Source organism: Myotis daubentonii, chromosome 17, assembly GCF_963259705.1.
Source record: "Myotis daubentonii chromosome 17, mMyoDau2.1, whole genome shotgun sequence".
NCBI classification, from domain to species: Eukaryota; Metazoa; Chordata; class Mammalia; order Chiroptera; family Vespertilionidae; genus Myotis; species Myotis daubentonii.
In genome coordinates, this window is record NC_081856.1 from 756,185 (window position 1) to 780,233 (window position 24,049).

Consider the following 24,049-nt stretch of genomic DNA (forward strand, 5'->3'; position numbering starts at 1 on the left):
TGAAAAATAATAAAAAAAAATATTTAAAAGAAAAAAGGAAAAAGAAATTATGCCCTTTCTCTGAAGGCATTTGCCTGGAATGTATTTGCATTGCTTTTATACAAGAGGATGCATTGAGTTGAAGATAAATATTTTAACCAATGAGGCTTAATGAACCTAAAAGCAGACATATCTAACTGAAAAAACTTCTTTCCTCATCTCACTATCTCTATTCCAGTGCTGTCCTCAAAGAGGTAACTGGAAGATATTTTGGTTGAGATTTAATGAGCATTTGTGGAGCCTCTACTATATGTCAAGTAGTGTCATCTGTGGTATTGTTTTTTAAATTCAAAGAACCCCTCTGAGCTATGTAATATTATATCTGCTTCACAGAGAAGGAAACATAGATGTAAAGTGAAAATCATAAAATAACATAGACATGCTTCAAGTTCAACCTCAATTCCATCATGATCTGTATGGTATCATAGCTGCCACCTACTAGTTAGATGGCCTTACCTGTAAGCAGAGCTGCTTCTGGGAGACTATTTGCAGAATTCATGGGAGGATTTTATCTCATCCAATCCCTGAAATTTCTTGTACAGTATTTCTGTGTGCTAATGTGGCAGCTTCTATAAAATACCTAATTCCAAACACTTCCCCTTTCCCTCCTCTCCTACCACACTGCTGTTTCTGCCAGTCGTCAATAGTGACATTGATTTATTAATTCAGCAAGGAGTGACTATGCAGCTGCAATGAGCTGGTCACTGTTAATCGTCCTCTTCTTGAGGGCTGACACTCCAGTAGGGCAGATGAACATGCCAGCACACCAGGGTGCTAGCTGCTATATTAGGCTGGGCTTTCATTAGCCACACGTGGTTGCCTGGTTAGGGAGCACTTGAGATGTGGCTAGTCTGAGCTGAGATGCGCTCTAAGTAGAAAAGATACACAGGATCCTAAAAGCTTAGAATGAGAAAAAGAATGTGAAATACCTCATTAACATAGGGTACCCCCTCCAAAACATGTGTACACTTTACCGCAGCTCGAGATGAGGTATTTCTTTTCAGAGTTAACCCAGTGGAATGAATGATTCAGAGTGTGTTATGCATTTTTATGGGGACACCCTGTATTTAAAAAATCTTGATTACACATCGAATTGCTACTGTTTTGTATATACTGGGTAAAATAAACTGTCTTATTCATGTTAGGCTCACTTGATTCTTTTTACTTTTTTTTAGCGCAGTAATTAGACAATCGTTTCCCCTGGGGGAAGGGCTCCATTTCCGGGTGCGAAGCTCACAGCAGCTGCGTCAGGCGAGGCTGCAAAGGGTGCGGGGGCGATAGGAGTTTTCCAGGTGAAGGAGCACATTCTCAGAGGCTTTAATAACAGGGGAGGCGGGCGAGTTGAAGTTAAAGGGTTTTAAGGAAACTATCGATTTTCTGTCACTGGCGATCTCACTTTGGAGGAAGAAAGGAGGCTTCGTGGTGGGGGCAGCCGAGCTGTCTCCTCTGCAGCCCCCCGCCCCTGTTGAATGCAGCCTGCATCCCAGCTGCAGGGCCTCGGTAGCCCCCCTCTGGTACCCCTCTCCCCACCCCCCCAAGGGGAGCCCTGGCCTGCAGGGTACAGCCTGGGAGAGTGAAATAGAATCCACTTCCAGCGCCAGCGGGAGGCCAAGGGGAGCTCAAGGCCTGTTGGCGATGTTCTGTTGTCTCTGCTAAATGGTGACTTCAAATCAATTATAATCCAATGGAAAGAGGCCAAACTTGCTGATTCCTGGGACTGAAGGAGGGTGGGGAGCAGGTCAGGATTTTGCTCTCCTATTTTCCCTTTAGGTCAAAGCTGGTGGTGAGGTCCCAGGGTTATCGCGTGGTTGAGAGCTCCCAGTGTGGCGCATTTACAGTCCCCGGGGGGACTTGTACCCCAAATCCATCGAAGCCAGGCTGTGGGACCCCGAGGGGAGAGGAGGCTCATTGCTGCCTGTGGACCTGTTCATTCCTCCCCACTTTTTGGAGTACAGACGGTTTCCCTGGGAGGTCCCGAACTACAGAAGAGGGAAGGGTGAGACAGGAGGGAGGGACTTGGTAACAGCATCCCTGAGGATGTGCTCCTGAATCCTCAGCTTTACAGAGAGATCCTCTAGGGCAGCGGTTCTCAATCTGTGGGTCGCTACCCCTTTGGCGGTCGAAGGACCCTTTCACAGTCGAAGGACCCTTTCACAGGGGTCGCCTAAGACCATCCTGCATATCAGATATTTACATGACGATTCATAACAGTAGCAACATGACAGTTATGAAGTAGCAACGAAAATAATTTTATGGTTGGGTCACCACATGAGGAACTGTATTTAAAGGGCCAGAAGGTGGAGAACCACTGCTTTAGGGAGAATAACTAGAGATTTTACCTGCAGACTCAGAGCTGGCGCTGAACATGTGACGTGTATTCAGGAACCAGTTGTCAAATCATTTCTCGATGCCCGACCTGCTCCGGGGTGGGAGAAAGGAGGAACACCATCCCGTAGGGTAGGGATTGTGGTCCCTGTTTTATAGGTGAGAGGACGGAGGTTCCATGCGTTGATTGAGGTTCCAGGTGGTCTTGAAGCCCAGGCCACTCACAGGGCTCCCGGGTTTTCTCTTCTCCAAAGCCTTGATGCCTCTGGGCCCCTTCTCTCTGTTGGGGCCCCAGGGTACACATTCCTTGGCCCCCAGAGCCCAGGGATCTGAGAGGCGGTGGAAATCCCCTCCTTTCTCAGTATGTGTTTGGAGGGGTGAGAAGTGGTAGCCAGGTCTTGCAAGCTTGGAAAATCCTGCCCAATATTCGCCATCCCTTCCCCTCCCCCGCAGGCAGCTGCTCTTTTAGAAGGGCGGGAGAGCAGCTGACAGCACAATTCTCTTCATGTTCATTCTTTCTTCTGAGACTTGGTGTCTCTGAGCCTGACTACAAACACGTTTATAATAAAGCGTGATGTTTCATTGCCTCTAATCTGTCACAGAAGTCGCCCTCGTCCCCATCCCCAGGCAACCAGAGGACCTGGGGAGCGCCTGGTTCTGGGTTCCAGCTGCCAGATGTCTGGGTCCAATACGGAGATGTCAGCTTTGGATTCTCAGGCACCAAATTGCAAGAATGATGAGACACATAAAGAGAATAAATTTATTCCACTGGCTGATAAATATTTACCAAGCGTATGAGGGATTATTGTGGAAACCATCTGAGAAACCTCTCTCTCCTCTCTGCCCATGGACATGCTGCGTTTGACGTTGGAAGAAGACCTGTTCTGGACTGAATTCATGTGGTAAAACCCTAACCCCGCCCAAGTGATGGTGTCAGGAGGCGAGGTCATGAGGGTGGAGCCCCCAGGATGGAATTGGTGCCTTTATGAGACGAGGGAGAGAACCCAGAGCTTGGACATGGTGAGAAGGTGGCCATCTGCTCGCCTGGAAAAGAGCCCTCACCAGCACCCAACCACGCTGACACCCTGATCTTGAACTTGCAGCCCTAGGACTGTGAGAAATACATGTCTACTGTGTAAGCTCCCCCCAGTCTATGGTATTGTGTTCTAGCACCTGGGCAGCCTCAGGGAAGACCTAAATGCCATGTCAAAGGCAGGAAGGACTGAGGCCGTCACTGCATCAGAGAGAAGGGAGAACGGAGGAGGACTTTAGAAATCTTCCATCCAGCCCCTTGTGTGACAGACGTGGAAACTGAGGCCGGGAGAGAAGTGGCAGAGGAACCTACCGCGTGGCAGGAGGGGCCAGGCTCGGGCCCAGTATTCCTAATGGCTGTCCCAGCTCTCCCAGGGGGAGAGCAGCAAGTGGGGTTCATCAGTTAGGAAGCCGAGGACACGAACATCCCCTGGCCCCCCTCACTGCTTTCCGCGAGTGGGGTGTGCTGTGATGTGTGGAGCTCACCCAGCCCTGGCGGGTACTTGGCATTCAGCTCACGCTGCACGATAGAGTGCGTCTGTTACTTCCCGCGAGGACTCTGCCTCTCCCTCTCCCTCCCCCTGCCAGGGAACGGGGGCCTGCTGGACTTGCTGGATTAAATCAGGTAAGATGTGGGGAGATGTCAAGAGACCCTCTGGAGAATCCAAATCAATACCACGCAGGAAAACAAGGCTGGCTTTGAAGGCCCGAGTTCACAAAAGAAAGTTTCTTTGCTGCCAAGACAAGTTAGAACAACACAAAAATGCTTAAAACCAGTTCAGGAGTATTTTTTTTTTAATCATTTTTTCTTGTCGCTCAGAAAGTTTTGGCAATGAGAAGGGATTTTCCCATAGTGCATCTGGGCATATTTGGGTCTGTGTGAGGAGGAAAAACACTGAAGTGAATTTGCCTTCCGTTGGTTGACGGTTAATAAGCAAAGCGTCCTCTCGCCCTCTGTCCAGGCACACAGGACTCACCCTGCAGCCAAACCGAGCCCACACTTCTTGAGCATGGACTCCATTTCTGGAACTTTCCTCCTTTTACCCAAACTTATATGCACCATGTCCATCCACCCTCACCCCCATTCCTTCGAGGCCTTGGTCACAAGTGCTTGACGGTGGCTAAGTGGCTAGATCCCATTCCAGATTGTGGTGCTGGGTAGAAATGCTGTAGTCATGAGAGGCTAGTGGCGGTGGCTCGGGATGAGTCATTTACTGTCTCCCAGACTCCATTTTGTGTCTGTTTTTTCTTTCAACTGGGGAGAGAGGAAAGGAGAGGAACAGAGAGAGAGAAACATTGATGAGAGGAACATCATCGATCGGCTGCCTCCTGCACAGCCCCTACTGCGGATCGAGCCCTCCACCTGGGCCTGTGCCCTGACGGGGAATTAAACCGTGACCCCCTGGTTCGTAGGTCGATGCTCAACCACGGAGCCACACTGGCCGGGCTCCCAGCCTCCTTTTCCTTACCAGTGGTGTTTGCTCCACCAACCAGAGGCTTGCTGCAAGACCCCAAGCCCATGTGAGTTCATGAATGAATGGGACTGTCTTTGCCCAGCGTGCTTTAGAAAACACACGGCAGCGTGATGAAATGTCAGGCTGAGGGGACAAGTGTTCGTAACCCTCAGATGTGCCCTGTGGGCCCGTGTTGCCTGTGCCTGTCTTGCCTCCTCCTTTGTTTAATCCCTTTCTTGTCTTGCTTTCTTCTCCCAGAGGAGAGGGGTGGGGGGCCCAAGGTGACCTCCCTCTTCTGGAGCGACAATGAGCTGACACTCAAAGCATGAACTGGCGGTAGCCACTGGAGAAGAATCAGAAAGGCTTAGCCTTTCACTCCCTTCGGGTGCCCGCGTGACGACGGGCCTGGATGTCTAGGGAGCAGGTGCTGAATGGGACTTTTCACTTGCCCAGAATTGGTACCCAGGAGCCCAAAAGCGAGGATGAAGAGGCACCAAATGACACACCTTCTGAAAAGAGAAGCCACAGATGCACCCCTCTGCTGGCCCAGCCTTCTCAGAGGGGGCAGCTGTCCCAGGCGGGGCTCCCCACTCCCCGCTGCGGCATTGTCACTCTGAGAGAGAACACGGGGCAGGCAGAGAGCTCTGTGTCAGGAGCCCATGTGAGGTGTGAGGGCCCAGCACAGGGTGTCCACGTCCTGGCTGTTGGGGAGTGGACAGTGTCCTTTGCCCTCCCTCAGGCCAAGAGGGGTGAGAGGGCTCCCAGAGCACCACCCATGAGGATTTGGGGTGCATAAAGGAAGTGCCAGATGGCTTTCATTGCCTAGAGGGATGCTCATGGCTCATCTGTCCAGGCTATGTGTGCAGGGGACAAGAGTAGGTGTCATGGAAACAGTCTACATTCGTGTGGTTTGCTGGCAAAGACAGGGAGGTTTCCTGTGGGTGAGGGGAACCCACTACACCAGCCAACGGGCCTGCCAGCGCACCCCGGCTGAGATGCTGTGGGGTCCCTCTGGCCGCGGTCCTGAGGTGGGGTGACCTGTAGCCGAGCTCCCTCTCCCACAGGGAGCCGTGCTCACAGGGTCTTGACAGTTCCTCCAAGGAGCCCCTCAGGCAGAGCCAGCACTGGCTTCCTGCCACCTGGAGGCCAGTTTGTATTTGCTGGGAAAGCAGCTACAACCAGCAGCCAGCGAGAGGATGGCTCCGAGGATGGCAGCTGAGCAGAGAGACATTCCACCTTGGCTTCACCTCCCCCTGCAACCCGCGGGTGAAGGGGAAGGAGGCACTTGGAGCTGGCCCGCCTCTCTGCTCTTCCCTCTGCTCCAAGAATCAGGGTCCCTGCCCAGTCCACCACTTGGCAGCAGGACAGAGACGTTTATACATTTTAATATCCAGAAGTCTCCCCAAAGCTATGCGTTCTGTTTAAACTTTCACGACGAGGTCTGCTTTCCAGTGTGGAGGGATGAAGTATTAACAAAACACAGTCAATGAAAAATACCACATGATCTCACTCATTCATGGATAATAAAGACCATTATAAACTTATGAACAATAATAGATACAGAGGCAGAGCTGCCTCAAACTGTCAAACTGCAGTGGGAAGGCCAGGGAGGGTTGGAGGGCAGGAGGGAGTGGGGTAAGAGATCAACCGAAGGACTTGGGTAGAGTGTCGGCCTGCGGACTGAAAGGTTCCAGGTTCGATTCCGGTCGATGGCATGTACCTTGGTTGCAGGCACATCCCCAGTAGGAGGTGTGTGGGAGGTGGCTGATTGATGTTTCTCTCTCATCAATGTTTCTACTTCTCTGTCCCTCTCCCTTTCTCTCTGTAAAAAATCAATAAAAAAATATATTTAAAAATTTTTTTTCAACAAATGGATTTTCACTAATCCTTGGCACAAAAGATGATTTCAACAAAGTCCACATATATATCCTATATAATAAAAGTCTAATATGCAAATCGATCAAATGGCAGAATGACTGGTGGAATGGCAGGTCACTATGATGCACACTGACCACCAGGGGGCAGATGCTAAACACAGGAGCTGCCCCTAGCCTGCAGGCCCCAGGCTGGCCAAGGCAAGTGCCAGCGGGGACTTCCAGATCGCCCACCAGTTGCCCCATGGGGACTCCCACATCACCCACCAGTTGCCCCACAGATGGGCCCTGATTGCCAGCCTTACCCATGCATAAATTTCATGCACTGGACCTCTAGTGTATTCCATAGAGTTTTCCTGGTATCTGTTATTGCAGAAAAATATGGTTCCTGGAACACCGGGAGTCTGCTGCTCCCCTTTGATCTGGAGAAGGAGAAGCAGGCTGTGCCAGGGTCATGGGGGAAGGAAATGTCTTCCCAGCTTCTGAAGAAGGTCAGGCAACTGGCCAGTTTTACCAGAGCAGCCAAACAGTCAGTTGAACTAATTGCTTCCCTCCAAAGACTTTCTCTGGCTGAATTGACTAGGTGTTTGAATCCAGAGGGATGATCTCATATTGCTTGCTTGACCCAAAGCCACAAGCAACATAGTTCAAAACAAAACAATAATTAGAAAAGTTGTCATACAGGGTGTGCACAGTGACCCGAGTTCATCAGGCTCATCCTTTCTGTATGGACCCTCTCTTGCTCTGGGATGATTGGTGCCTCAAAGGGCCAAAAGACTCACTGATTTTTAATACAAGATCCCCAAAAAGGACTGTATTGAGCATTAAAGAAAGAAGAAATATTTCCATTACAGCTTCTAACTCATCAGGAGGAAGTAACAGTGAGATAAGGAAAATAAAATCACCAAGTGATGAAGGGGAAAGAAGGCCTGTTTGCCTAGTGGTGAGGTTGTGTGAGCAAAGCGATGTAAAAAAGCATTCTTTCTGGCATACCCACCTGGCAAGATGTTCTTGAAATTGACGTAGCAGGAGGCAATGTGTGGTATAGGATACTGCTGGGAAATAGAAGTCATTCAGACTGCAATGCTTAAGGAAGGCTTGCAGGTGAAATAGCTGGAGAGTCACAAGGAAACACTGTGGGGACAGGTGCAAGCTTTTTCCGGCTCATGTCTTCCTGATGGTGCGCTAACTAGGGACTCCTATATTTCTACCTCTAGTCCATTTTTTTCCCCTCTGGATTCTAGATCAATACATCCCTTTATCCATTTTTTATTTCTACATACATGTCTCCAAAGCGCATCCAGGTCAAGATGTTCAAACCTGATAATCTTCTGCCTAAAACTGGCCTTCTGGTGTCCTCTCTGTCAGCAACCGATACCATCATCTGTCGAGGAACAAACTGGAAAGTGAGACACGGTTTTGGAAACTTCGTTATTCCCCACACATCACAGCTAAGCCATTACTTTATCTTTTTAAAAGACTTATTGAGAGCAGTTGTAGGGTCACAGCAACATTTCGAGATTTCTAATATACTCTCTGCCTCCACACATGCTTGGTCTCCCCATCATCAACATCACCACCGGAGGGTACATTTGTCTCAATGGATGCACCTACATGGACACATTATTATCACCTAAGAGCGATAGTTTACATTAGGGTTCATTCGGGGTGTTATACATTCTATAGGCTCGGTAATGTATAATGAAATCCAGGCTTAAGAATCTGTCAGAGGACTTTGCATGAATCTAAGTTCCACATCTATTAGATGAGAGGGTTGGTCTCCATACTACCAACATCATACTTCAGGGGACACCATTTGCATTGTATTGTATGTATCATCCTGATTTTCATAAAAAGTGAAAGGTGAGTGCCATTTCTGGCCCTGAGCAGCACAGTGGTCCTAGATAATATCTACTATGAAACAGGCAGATGTTCTTTTGATCAGACCACATAAGGTTCTGTATAAAGATCACCAGCTTGAGTTTTGAATGTATTTATTTTGCTTCTATGTGTTTTCTATTGACTTGATAAATTTATTAATTGGCCCTAGGCCAGTGATGGCAAACCTATGACACATGTGTCAGAGGTGACACGTGAACTCATTTTTTTGGTTGATTTTTCTTTGTTAAGTGGCATTTAAATATATAAAATAAATATCAAAAATATAAGTGTTTTACTATGGTTGCAAATATCAAAAAATTTCTATATGTGACATGGCACCAGAGTTAAGATAGGGTTTTTCAAAATGCTGACACACTCCAAGCTCAAAAGGTTCGCCATCACTGCCCTAGGCAGCTTGGCTTAATGATAGAGTGTCGGCCTGTGGACTGAAGGGCCCTGGGTTCATTCTGGTCAAGGGCATACGCCTGGGTTGTGGGCTCCATTCCCAGTGCGGGGCATGCAGGAGGCAGCCGATCAACAATTCTCTCTCACCATGGATGTTTCTGTCTATCTCTCCCCTTCCTTCCTCTCTGAAATCAATAAAAATATATTTAAAAATGTAGGGATTAACAAAACGAATTAAACAATTGACTATGAAAGACATGGTCTGTGTTTACAGGAAAAATATTGTAACTTCTATGCAGTGGAGCAAAAGTGGTGCAGGTTTATGATCCTCAGTGGGTTTGTGGTTTGTTCAAAGTAAGATGAATAACTATTAACCATGTGCAAGGTATCATCATCATTGTTATTATTCTAGGTTGTGAGGTGATTCATTATTCATGAGCAGTAAGTAAATATATGAACAGAGTTTACTGTTGTGATAAAATAAAACTTAAATACATTTATCTGACATGGTTTATCTGACTTTTTATGCAACACATAATCCTTATTGTGCTGCAGAGTAAACAGGCATAAGTTGTAAACTGTTCACTTTACAACTCATAATTAAAATTACTTTTACAAAGACAAAAATGTTTTTAGTTTTCTTATTTTATTTGGATTCCTTGTATCCTGAATCAACATCAATGGAGTTCAGCAGAGAAATGATTCAGAATGGGGTATTTACCACGACTTCAAAGCAAATTGCAGCTCTGGCTGCTTTGGCTTAGAGGACAGAGCCTTGGCCTGCAGACTGAAGGGTCCCAGGTTCGATTCTGGTCAATGGCACATGCTCAGGTTGCGGGCTTGATCCCCAGTAGAGGGCATGCAGGAGGCAGCTGATCAATGATTCTGTCTCATCATTGATGTTTCTATTTCTTTCTTCCTCTCTGAAATAAATAAAAATATATTTTTAAGAAAGGAAAATGCATGCGCCTCTGAACTGCTATATCTTAACTAGTGGAAGAAGCAATAGGTTTTCCACGCTCCAGAAGCAGGAACAAGTTGTCCAGAGTTTTGTTTAATAGAAAATGTGTAGGGGAGTGAAGCTCAAGATGGAGTGTGTCTACTACCACATGGAATCTAATGAGAAAACTGTCATAACTGCATTAGTTATGTGCTTGTTAAATGTCTAAGACAGGGTGATTTGGTAAATTAAATTGCTACCTGCACATAAGATCTTGGCTGGGTATTTTTTAAAAAGAAACCCTGTGTAATGGATGGACTTTATGTTACAAATATCTGCTGCTCCTTCCCTGTGAGAGGAGGGTACTTTTTCAGTCTCCCACTGACATGGGTTTAGCTATGGGACTTGCTTACTTCCAAGAAGTGTGAGGGAAATAATGTCTGCCACATTGGAGCACAGATTTTAAGAACATTGTGAGGTTTCAGCTAGATCATTTAAGAGACATTGCCTAGCTGTGTGCCAGAAATCTAGACAGTCATAGGTTAAAGAAGAATAAAAACAACCACAGACAAAGAAATTCTGTTAGGACACAATTGCCCACTCAAACAATGGGTCAGTTAGGTTTTCTCTTAGTTTGAAATAAAAATTCCAAAGGTTACCCTTTGAGCAATGGCCTAGATGATATGAATAATGGCATTATTTTCTAGGCTAATGCTAGAGTAAGGGAAGGAATAAGATAAGCAAGGGTTTTATGTTTGGCTAAAGTAGGAAGTCTTGATCCAGTGTCTTGGGCAGAAGTCTAGATCTAGTCATGCACATCAGTTACTTCTTTTCCTAGTCAATTTGTTTTGAAGGTCTTCATTGCTTGTACAGAATCAGGTATCAAGTGAAGCCTTCCTTAGCTGTGAGATGTGTACCTAAAGCTCAGTGTCTTCTAGATTTGCAGCAGTGTCAATGATCAGGAGCAGTTGATAAGGTCCCTTTCAACAGGACTCAAGGGCTGTCCTCTTCCAATGATGCTTCCAGAACACCCAGTTACTAGGCTCTGGGCTAGCCGTGGGCAAACTACGGCCCGCGGGCCGGATCCCACCCATTTGAAATGAATAAAACTAAAAAAAAAAAAAGTCCATACCCTTTTATGTCATGATGTTTACTTTGAATTTATATTAGTTCACACAAACACTCCATCCATGCTTTTGTTCCGGCCCTCCGGTCCAGTTTAAGAACACACTGTGGCCCTCGAATCAATAAGTTTGCCCATCCCTGCTCTGGGCTCTGATCTAAAGGATCATTTGAATTGAAGTCTGGAAAATCTTCTTTGACTTGTTAATGATGGGCCTGAGCATAAGACATTAAAGACATACAGTAGCTGGTCATACTATCACATGATGATGAGGGATTAGCAGATGGTTTTATTCCAATAAACACTGGTCTACTGGTACAGTGCCTCATGTGAAGTCAAAGCACATTTTCTAACTAGGAGGGCATCAGCCTTGAGGCAAGGGAAGGCTTTAACCTATTTGGAAAACATACCCAACAATAAGAAGGTATTGATAACTCATACTAAGTGACAGTTGAATGAAGTCAAGTTGGAGGAGCTAAAAGGGCTCAGAGGGAGGAATTCTGAGAACAAAATAGTTTATCTTCAGTGCACTATGGTGGGTAAAGAAAGGCAAAAACGAAAAATAAGATTTGCAAGGAAGCCTGAAAAAAAACAAGTTGTTTTCCTGAGTTTCCCATAGCCCAGAATGTTCATTTAATGTATAGCCATTGTTTACCCATCTAAGTTTCTCAAATTCAGAAAACTGTTGCCATGTTACAGGGATATCAGGATTAAAAAAAAAAAATTGGCAATGAAGGACTATTTTTGTTGTTGTTACAGCAGAATGGACTTCATGTGCCATGATCTCTATAAATTCTACTAGAGGCCCGGTGCATGAAATTTGTGCACTTTGGGGGGAGGCATCCCTCAGCCTGGCCAGAGCCCTCTCACAGTCCGGGAGCCCTGGGAGGTTGTCCAATTGATGGCTTAGTGGGCCTACGCCATCAGTTGGACATCCTAAGCATTGCCATGGAGGCAGGAGAGGCTCCCACCACTGCCCCTGTTCTTGCCAGCTGTGAGCTCAGCTTCTGGCTGAGCGATGCTCCCCCTGTGGGAGCACACTGACCACCAGGGGGCAGCTCCTGTGTTGAGTGTCTGCCCCCTGGTGGTCAGTGCGCATCATAATGACCAGTCATTCCACCATTCGGTCATTTGCATATTAGCCTTTCATTATATAGGATACACTATAGATAAGGCCCCCTAGAACCATAAGAAATGCAAAAAATTCACTGTTAACTCTTTCTCGAAATGCCCCTATTTAAAATAAAATTGCCCCCCTGTGGGGCCTGTGCTGCACCTTGGGAACCACTGGTCTTGACACTTTTCCTCTCTGAGCTTCATTTCTGAATACATACACATATACCATGGAAATTGTAATCTCTTCTCCGTCTACCTCACTGGGTTGTCATGCGGAGGTTTTGAGCTAATAAACCTAGAAATGTTTAACCAAGTAAGTGATGTCTAAATGGGAAGGGATTGTTATATTTAAGCCCACGGGTACCTTCACAGGTAGCAGGTGCTGATTAGGGGAGGAGGCATGATTGTTTCCTGGGACTGTAGCGATCAAAGCGTTGCAGAGGGTTCCGCAGGCCTCAGAGGGGCAGGCTCTGGCCAGCAGCCCTGTAGCGGTGCTTGTCCCTGGAGGTGCTGGGGGGGACAGGAGGGGGATACAAAGGGGTGAGGAGGCCAAAGGGGGAGTAACTGTGAAACTTCCCTGCTTGGTGCCATTCTTTAAATTGTATGTGCTCAGGTCTGGGCTCCAGTCTCCTGGAGCGGGGCTGGGACGGGCCAGGGCGGGGCCACGCGGGCTAGGACCCAGGCAGGCTAGGAGGGCCAGGTTCAGTGAGCTTTTGCTGTGGAGAAGGAGCTGCTGCTGGGGGTGGGGGATGGGTCTGACCCTGGAGGGGGCTTGCTCAGGCCTGCCTCCACCTGAGTCTGGAGTTGTAGGGGGGAGAGGTGTGCCCGGCCCCAGTGGAGGGGGCCCAGCAGTGGTGGGCCACAGGCCCTGGGTACCTCGGGGGCACTGATGGGTCATCCTTGGCATGAGGCATGCTATTGCTGTGGTCGGCCCTGGCGGGGGTGGCAGTGGAAGAGATTGGGAGTCCAAGGTGCAGGCTGCGGCTACCCCTGAGGCTGGGTCTTCTCCCTGTCCAGTCATTCTCCCCGTCCCCCCTGGGATGTGGGGGCCGGGGCAGGGTGTCCATGCAGAGGGATTGGAGGAGCTCCCCAAGGCCGCTTCCTCTTCCTTCTTTGCAGTCAGGCTCCTGTCAGGCACTAGCCTCAGACCCCTGGGAACTTGGCTCCGGCTGCCCTGCCCCTCCATGGCTCCCCGAAACCCCCACCCCACTCAGCTCTCCCTGGCCGCCTGCCTGTCATGAGGCTGCTGGGGTGCCCTGCTGCAGGCAGCGTTGTCCTGGGGCAAGGGGTGGGGGTATGGGGAGCAGTTACAGTGAAGTTTAGTAACCCCAGGTTGGTGTCGAGATTCAGCTGCAGGGCCATGGGGGCGTCTGCCTGAGCAGGAGGAAATCGTGCTAGACCTGGAGTTCCACCCCATGGCCCCGCAGCCCGCCCACCCTGTGAATAGTTGTGATGTGATGCATCCCGGATAATTTGCACAGTCCTCTATTTTATATAAATAGATTGCTGCTGCCTTTGCATTAAAGTCAGTTACCAGGGCACTTCCCTGACTAATACTCAGGTTCAGTATTTTTACTATGAACCTCAGTTTTGATCATAGCAATTTAAGAAGGTAATGGAATAGCAGTAAGAAGGCAATTTTCTTGTTGGCCATTATTAGAGATCTAATTGAGAAGTCACTACAATGAAATTGACAAGGAAATTTGATAATTTCTGTGACACCAAATATTTTAAGATAATAACTAGAATGACAAGGGATAACATTATGCCAGACTATATCAGTGTTTTATTAATGTCATACAATTTCTCTAGAACAACTTATATTGCCCTGTGAAAAAAACCTAAGAAGTTTTATCATCACTCATTTAATAATGCAGCTCATGTAATTTAACATACTGAATGAGTATAATTAGTTTAATATCTCCCCTTTTATAAGGAAAGAGAACAAACCTTTTGAAAATTCTAGGGACCTTCTTAAAAACCTCAGAGTTTGTTTGTGGTCAGAATTTCTTTAGAATTTGATTCTTGAGAAGTTTGTAAAAATATCAAAAGGTTTTAGTACACTTGATTAAGTAAGATCACACATTATTATGTAATAAAAATTAATGGTCTAGTTAACCAAAGCAACAATATAAGATTTCACATACCAATACAGAGGGTGAGTACTTACTATTGAAAAGGTTCAGTTTTCTTAAGTAATCGAAGACCTAATTAAGACAACATAAAACACATAAAATTATTTTGATAAAACAGAATATTTGCTGTCCTTGCAGATTACTTGATAAGAAACACTTTTTACAACTTATCATCAGATGAGCAATGGTTCAAAAGACATTTGTCTTTTAAGCAGATGAAAGAAAAGTTTTCGTTTTGCATAGGTACACCATTGATATTAAAGCTTAATTTTTAAAACCCCTATAATAACAATTCAATTTTTAGCTAGCTAGCTTCATCACAAAAAGAAAAAGTCTTTCCCATGCTCACTCTCTTTTTTCAACTTTTTGCATACATTTAATTAAAGTCACTGTCAGCCATGACGGGTATGTCAAGTACTATGTCAAACTGAGGTAATGGGGTGCAATGGGAACACTTTTAGGAGGTGCCTGGATATGCAAAACCACAAGTCTGGACACTTAAAGAAGACTCCATCTAGACACTCATATGAGTGGGACCTCCACCCCATGTGGGCTTTAAGAACTCAGACTTTCCAGCCCTGGTCAGTTAGCTCAGTTGGTTAGCATGTCGTCCTGATATGCCAAGGTTGTGGGTTTGATCCCTGGTCAGGCCACATACAAAAATTAACCAATGAAGGCATTAATAAGTGGAACAACATGGAACAGCAACTCACTCTCTCTCTATTTACCCCTCCCTCTCTTTTTCTCATATATACACACTAGGGGCCCAGTGCACAAATTCATGCACCTTGAAAGGAACTCTGGGCCATGAGGCTGTGGTGAACATAGGGGCAGGTCTCAGCCTGACCCCTCCTGCTGAAGCCCCCAGTCCCCTGTCTGCTGGCAGCCCCGTTCCACATGCTGATGGCGCTGGGCCCGCTTGCACCTATTGATGGTGTGGAGTGATCGGGGCCGGTGCCAGCAGCGGGGGTGAGCAGCGGCTGCTGCCCCGATCACCCCTCAGGAGCAGGGGGAGGTGGAGAAGCCCTTAGGAGTGATGGGGGATGGCAGCTGCCACTTGCACCCACTGATGGCGCCGGCCCCAATCACTCCATGCTGTCAGCAGGTATGAGCACTGGGCAGGACCATGGTGTGCAGGAGCAAAGACTTTTCAGTAACCACCAGAGGCTTTCCCCGATGACAGCGACAGGCGCCCCACCTTGGTCTGGTGCTCCCACCCTGCTCACCTGCTCTGCCATCCCACCATGGCTGAGGTCCGCCATGTTCCAAACACGCCCCTTGGTGGTCAGTGCATGTCATAGCATTTTATATATCCAGATATTTTATTATTATTATTTTTCTAAATATATTTTATTGATTTCTTACAGAGAAGAAGGGAAAGGGATAGAGAGTTAGAAACATCGATGAGAGAGAAACATTGATCAGCTGCCTCCTGTACACTCCCCACTGGGTACGTGCCTGCAACCAAGGTACATGCCCTTGACCGGAATCAAACCTGGGACTCTTGAGTCTGCAGGCAGATGCTCTATCCACTGAGCCAAACTGGTTAGGGCTATCCAGATTTTTTAAAGCACTCAGAGCTCGGACCAACCAATGTGCTTGGGGCGTGAGCTTGCCTGTATCTGTCAGATTCAGGGCCCTGCCAGGCTTCCACCCCCCAGGAGGCATGCCACCACTGTCGCTGCCTGGCTTGACACCTACACTTCACTCAGTCTACAGATGGCCTCCAATGAGCACAACTTTGCCCTGGATGCTAGCTCTGCTCACTTCGATCACATAAGCTCCCCCTCTCTGTGTGCAACCTGCATGTGACTCTGGGCGAACTGGGGAGGTCTCCCCTAACAAACCTGGCATTGTGGGAACATACCAATGTGTGAGTGACTCCTTCTGGGGATGCACCTTTGCTCATGACAAAAAATTACCTACATTATACACGCAAGTACATACATACAAACATATTCAGATAGGTACATGCATACATATGTGGGAGTACATGTATTCTGTGTATGAAAGACACAGTGTATAGGTTCTGTGAACGAAAAACACATTGCAGAGGAGAAACAGCAAAAATATTATAAGCCTTGATTTTAGGAAGGCAATGATCGATTAAGGGGCACATGCAACTAACCTAAAATTACAATAAAATGCCTAATAGAAGACCTGCAAACTAGGTTCAAGAGTAGCACTGAATGATGAAATTTTGCCTAAGGTTCAGGAGGGTATCATTAAAAGAAGATAAATACTTTGGGTAGAATAGGAATACAAGTTTTTAAAGGGGGTGTATAGTGGAACAGTCGTGTTGCGGGAATAGAGTTCTGTGCATCATTCTGGTAAATCGTCATACCTGAGGGGTATCATGGAAACCCTGGTAATGTTTCTCTCTCTCCCTCTCCCTTCATCTCTCTCTAAAATCAATTGAAAATCATATTTATAACAAACAAATTTAACATGTTTAACAAAAACACACTGACAGCCTTGAACAATGTTCCCATCGATTCTAATGTGTGTCCCCAAGTAGCAGCATCACCAGCACAGTCCTAGGAGTTACTACTTTGGAAAGTAATAGTAGCACAATTACTACATGGAATCAATGTTTTCCAGATTAAAACATCTATTAATGTGAACATTAAAAACAGGTCACCATTTATGTCCTGTCGGGCACTTCTCAGCAGGCCCCTGCGCAGGTCTCTGTGGCACTGCTGGTGGGCGGGGTCGCCATGCGGGTTACATCCATCAGCTGCGGGTGGCTGTGCATCAGGCAGGGCTGCTCAGCTGTCCTCAAAGGTGTGGGAAAGCAGCACTTTGCCTGTGGGGACACCTTTCTGCGCCTGCGCACACAGTGGCGACTCCCCCAACAAGGCATCCTTTCCTTCTCTTAAGAGGCCTGTAAGGTAAACAGGAGGGAACGAGGCTTGTCCAAGGTTGCTTAAGAGATCTCAGACCCCAAGTTCTTTTCATCACTGTGTACCCAGCGGCCTCGTGGGAGCAAGAGATCAGGTAGACTGAGCACGTCCCACCACGGCTCTGTGTGTAAGATGTGGCCTGTTTTTTTGTTGTTGCTGTGTATTTTTTGAATATTTTTATCACAGTGAAATATACACAATAAAATTTACCATTTTAACTATTTTTGATGCACAATTCAGTGCTGTTGAGCTCACAGTGTTGTGTGGTTGTCACCACCATCATCTCCATCACTGCTCCCATCTTCTCCAACTGAAACTCTGTCCCCACTAAATAATGTCCCATCCTCCTTCCCCACCCCTGGTGCCCCCCATCTTACCTCTGTCTCTATGACTGACAGCTCCAGAGGCCTCATGTGAGTGGGATCACACAGTATTTGTCTTTCTGTGATTGGCTTGTTTCACTGAGCATCATGTCTTCAGGTTGCAGCATGTATCACATGTCCTTCCTTTTTTTTTTAATTGAATTTATTGGGGTGAGATTGGTTAATAAAATTAAATAGCTTCCAGGTACACAATTCTATAATACATCATCTGTATATTGTACTGTGTTCACCACCCCAAGTCATGTCTCCTTCCATCACCATTATCTTTTCTATACCCTCTTCTACCAACACCTTTCCCTGTGGTAATCTCCATACTGCTGTCTGTCTGTCTATGAGATTTTTTTTATTAATATATTTTATTGATTTTTTTTCAGAGAGGAAGGGAGAGGGAAAGAGAGTTAGAAACATTGATGAGAGAGAAACATCGATCAGCTGCTTCCTGCACACCCCCTACTTGGGATGTGCCTGCAACCAAGGTATATGCCCTTGACCAGAATTGAACCTGGGATCCTTCAGTCCCCAGGCCGATGCTCTATCCTCTGAGCCAAACCAGCTAGGGCTCTATGAGATTTTTTTTTCTTAGCATAATCCCTTTACTTTTCACCCAGTTCCCAGCCCCCTTCTCCTCTGACACCTGTCAGTCTGTTGTCTGTATCTATGAGTCTGTTTCTATTTTTTTTGTTGTTTTATTTTTGTGCATTAGATTCCACATATAAGTGAAATCATAAGTTACTTGTGTTTCTCTAACTGACTAATTTCACTTCACGTAGCATAATACTCACCAGGTCCATCCATGCTGTTGCAAAGAGTAAGATTTCCTTCATATCCTTCCTTTTTACGGCTCAGTAGTATTCCATTGTGTTCATGTACCACGGCTTTTTCCGCCACTCCTCTACTGATGGGCATATATCCTATTGAATCAGTGTTTCAGGTTTCTTCAGATATACTCTCAGAAGTGAAATTGAAGGGTCATAAGGCAGTTCCATTTTTAATTTTTTGAAATAACTCCATACTGCTTTCCACAGTGCCTAAACTAATCTGCGTTCCCACCAACAGTGCACAAGTGTTCCCTCTTCTCCACTTCCCACCAACACTTGTTGATTTATTGATGATAGCCATTCTGACAGGTACAAGGTGATACCTCATTGCAGTTTTCCTTTCCATTTCTGTAATGATTAGCGATGCTGAGCATCTCTTTATATGTCTGTGGGTCATCTGTGTGTCCCTCTTGGAGAAGTGTCTATTCACGTCCTTCGCTCATTTTTAAATTGGATTGTTTGTTTTGTGTGAGTTTTGTCAGTTCTTTATAAATTTTGGATATTAACCCCTTATCAGGTATATCATTAGTGAACATGTTTTCTCATTCCGTGGGTTGTCTTTTCATTTTGTTGATGGTCTCCTTTGCTGTGTAAAAAAATTTAGTTTGATGTAGTCCCATTTGTTTATTATTTTTTGTTGTTTCCTTTGCCTGAGGACATATATCAGAAAAATTATATATTGCTATAAGAAATGTCCAAGATCTAACTGCTTATGTTTTCTTCAAAGATTTTTATGGTTTCAAATCTTACATTTAAGTATTTAATCCATTTTTAGTTTACTATTTTGTGTGGTGTTAGAAGGTGGTCTAATTTCTTTTCTTCTCTTTTCTCTTCTTTTCTTTTCTTTTCTTTTCTTTTCATTTTTGGCATAGATCTGTCAAATTTCCCCATCATTTATTGAATAGACTATGTTTACTCCATTGTATGTGCTTGTGTCCTTTGTCAAATATTAACCAAAAAGACATTGGTTTATTTGAGGCTTTCTATTCTTTTCCATTGATCTACATGTCTATTGTTATGCCAGTACCAGGCTGTTTTGATTAATATGGCCTGTAGTTAATTTGATATCATGTAGCGTGATTCCTCCAAGTCCGTTCTTCTTTTTCCAGATTGCTGTGGCTATTCAGGGTCTTCTGTGGTTCCATATCAATTTTTGGAATATTTGTTATAGTTCTGTGAAATATGCCATTGGAATCTTGGTAGGAATTGGATTGAGACTGTAGATTCCTTTAGGAAGGATGAACATTTTAATGATGTTAATTCTTTCTATCCATGAATTCATTATGTGCATCAGCTTATTTGTATCTTCATCAATTATTTTATTCAGTGTCTTATAATTTTCTGAGTATAGGTTTTTTGTTTGTTGTTTTTTTTTTGAATACAGGTCTTTTGAGTCCTGGCTTACAGTTATTCCTAGGTGTTTTGCTTTATTTTATTTTTATAGGAGAGACAATGTCTCTCTTCTTCTTTTTCTAAATCCTCACTTGAGGATATGCTTTTATTTATTTGAGAGAGAGGAGAGAGAGAGGGAGAGAGAGAGAGAGAGAGAGAGAGAGAGAGAGAGAGATCAATCGGTTGCCTTCCAAACACCCTGCTAAGGGATGGAACCCATAACCTAGGTATGCACCCTGACCAGGAACTGATCCTGTGACCATTAGGCGTACAAGATGATGCTCCAGTCAATTGAGCCACACAATCAGGGCCTTAGGTGTTTTTTTGTTTTGTTTTGTTTTTTGTTTTGTTTTTGAGGCAAATTTAACTGGGATTGCCCTCTGAGTTTCCCTTGAAACAAATAGTTTATTATTGGTGTATAGAACTGCAACTGCTTTCTCAATATTTACCTTGCATCCTCCTACTTTACTGAATTCATTGATGAATTCTAGGAATTTTTTTGTGGAATCTTTAGGGTTTTTTATATGCAGTAAAATGTCATCCACAAATAATGAGTTCTTCTTCCTTCTTTCTGTTTGGGTTGTTTTTTATTTCTTCTTCTTGTCTGATTGCTGTGGCTAGGACTTCCAGTACTATGTTGAATAAGAGTGGTAAAAATAGACGTCCCTATATTGTTTCTGATCAGAAAGAAATGCTTTTAGTTTTTCTGATTGAGAATGATGCTGTCTGTGGGTTTGTTATATATGGCTTTTGTTATGTTGAGGTATGCTCGCTCTATTCTTACTTTGCTGAGAGCTTTTATCATAAATGGGTGCTGGATTTTATCAAATGCTTTTTCTGCATCTGTTGATACGTTCAGATGGTTTTTATCATTCATTTTGTGTATATGGTGCATCATGTTTATTGATCTGTGGATATTGTACCAATCTTGCATCTCTGGAATAAAGCCCACTTGATCATAGTGTATGGATTTTTTAACATATTGCTGGATTCAGTTTGCTAATATTTTTGATGATTTTAGCATCTATGTTCATCAGAGATATTGGCATGAACTTTTTTTTTGAACTTTGTTTTTAATGTCTTGATTCTGGTTTTGGAATGACAATAATGCTGACCTTATCCATGAGTTTGGGAGTCTTCTCTAGTCTTGAATTTTTTGGAATAATTTGAGAAGAACAGGTATTAGTTCTTGGAAAGTTTGATAAAATTCACCTGTAATTCCTTCTGGTCCAGCACTTTTGTTTCTTGGGAATTTTTGTATTACTGCTTCGGTTTCATGAGTTGTAATAGGTCTATTCAGATCTTCTTCTTCCTGATTGAGTTTTGAAAAATTGTATATTTCTAGGAATTCATCCATTTTGTTCAGATTGTCCAATGTGTTGGCATATAGTTGTTTGTAATGTTTTCTTACAATCATTGTATTTCTGTCCAGTCAGTTGTTATTTTTCCTCTTTGATTTCTGATTAACAGGGTTCCTCACTTTTTTTTTTTTTTTTGATGAGTCTGGACGAAGGTTTGTCAATCATGTATTTTTGTTTTTTGATTTTTTTTTCATTGCTGTTAATCATCACCAGAGGATATCGTTTTCCATTTGAATTTTTTAGAGAGAATGGAAGGGAGGAGAGAAAGGAGGGGGAAGAGGAGAAGAGATAAACAGGGAGAGAGAGATATATTAATTGGTTTCCCTCCTCCTGTGAGAGAGACTCTCCATTTGGTTCCCACCTGCACATGCCCAACTAGGGTCAGGGATTGAACCTGTAAGCCAGGTATGTGCCCTTGACCAGGAATTGAACCCATATCCATTTGGTGTGTGGATGCTCTAACCACTGTGAACAACTCTAGCTTCTTTGATCTTTTGTATTTTTTAGACTCTTTTTTATTTCTGCTCTCCTATTAATTATTTCCTTTGTTCTCATTTTGAGCTGTTTGTTTTTCTCTTTTCTAGTTCCTCTAAGTGTAAAGTTAGATTATTTATTTGAGATTTTTCTTGTTTTTGAGGTAGGCCTGTAATGTTTTGAAATATCCTTCTTAAAACTACCTTTCCTGTGTCCAATAGATTTTGGATCATTTGGTTCCCATTTTCATTTGTTTCAAGTTATCTTTTGATTTCTTTTTGATCTCATTGTCTGGCATATATATCCATTGATGTCAGTGGGGTATTATGACCCCCTACTATGCCCCGTATTGCTGTCAATCTCTCCCTTTACATCCATCAAGATTTTCTTTATATATTTAGGTGCTCCTATGTCAGGGACATAAATGTTTAAAGGGGTATATCCTCTTCTTGGATTGCTCCCTTTATCATTATGTAGGGTCCTTCTTTGTCTCTTAAGACAGTCTTTGTTCTAAGTCTGTTTTGCACATATAGGTATTGCTACCCCAGCATTTTTTTTTCATTCTCATTTGCATGAAATATATTTTTCCTCCCCTTTACTTTTAGTTTGTATACTCCATTCTGAGGTAGGTCTTGTTTTCTTACCCATTCAGTTACCATGTTTTTTAATTGGAACATGGGAGCCATTTACATTTAAAGTGATTATTGATAGGTATGTATATTTTGCCATTCTATTCTTTTCACTATGTTCCTATTTTTTTCCCTTCTTCTTGCTGCTTTAACAATTCTTGAAATTCTGGTTTGGTGACAATGAGCTTCTTTAGCTTTTGGTTGTCTGGGAAGCTCTTCATTTCTCTGTCAATTTTAAATGATAGCCTTGCTGGGCAGAATAGTCTTAACTGTAGTTCCTTGCTTTTCATCACTTTGAATATTAGGGCCAATCCTTTCTAGCCGGCAATATTTCTGTTGACAAAGTAGTTGACACTCTTATGGGAGCTCCCTTGTATGTAACTAAGTACCTTTCTCTTTCTGCTTTTAAGATTTTCTCTTTGTTTTTAATCTTTGCCATTTTAATTATGATGTGTTTTGGTGTGAGCCTTTTTGAGTTCATCTTGTTTGGGACTCTCTGTGCTTCTTGGACTTGTCTTTTACCTTCACCAGGTTAGGGAAGTTTCTGTCCTTATTTTCATAGGGTCTCCATCTGCTGCTCTTTATTTTCTCTTTCTTGGACTTCTTTGATGCAATTCATGTTCTTAGGATTCATGTTGTCCCAAAGATCCCTTAAACAGTCCTCATTTAATTTTTTTTTCTTTTTGCTGCTCTCATTGTCTTCTGCTCCCCTGTCTGCCAAATCACTGATTTGATCTTCTGCTTCATCCAATTGCCTATTTCTCTAGTGTATTCTTCATTTCAGACATTGTATCCTTTACTTCAAACGTGTTCTTTTATGGCTTATATGTTCATTTTCATGCTTACCATCTCTTTATTGAAGTTCACACTGATTTCAATCATTCTTAAGTTCCTTTAGATCCCTTATAACCATTTTCTTCTTTAATGCAGTGTCTGTTGTTGCTTGCCTCTACTTCATTTAGCTATTTTTTTAAGGTGTCTTCTGTGCTTCAGTTTGGGGCTTGTTTCTCTGTCTACCCATTTTGGCTGTCTCTGTGTGTTTGTTTCTATGTATTGCACTATTAGACACCCAATCTTGGCAGTGTGGGCTTATGTAGTAGGTGTCCTGTGAGACCTAGTGGCACTGTCTTCTTTTTTCCAGAGCTGAGTGTTATAGGAATCTCCCTTGTGTGTGTTCTGTGGGCCCTCCTGTTGTCGTTGAGTCCACAATGCTATTGGCCTATTCATGGTTGACCTTCAGGCTGACTGACTGTGAGGATCAACCCTGACCTCACATTGTATGAGACTGTTCAGGTGATGACCACATGGAGCTGAAGTGGTCTCATCCTGTTCTGGTGCCTGCCAAGCTCTCTCTTTGGACATGCTGCATATTAAGCTAATTGGATCATGCTCTGATGTCATCTAAAGTTGGCCACTGTGTGTTTGTCCTGGGAGGGATTCTGGTGCCGGCCAATTTCAGATGCTTTCTGTGACTGGCCCTGGGCATTCTATTTGGAGCTGCAAAGCAATTCGCAGTTTGTGGCTGCCTCTGCTGGGTCAGAATGAGTTCAGAAAGTCCAAGCAGTGCACCAAGGCTGACTTTTACCTGCAGTGGGACTGGGGAAAGTTCATCAAAAGTCCCAAGACACCCCTGATATCTGCGTCTGCCTGCCTGCATCTGCCATGTGCCTGTTAAGCTCAGTCACTGAAAGAGTCTCTGGAGGTAATCAAGTAGCATGAGGTAACTTCTCAGTGAGTTCTCAGGTAGAGTGAGCGATGTTCACCA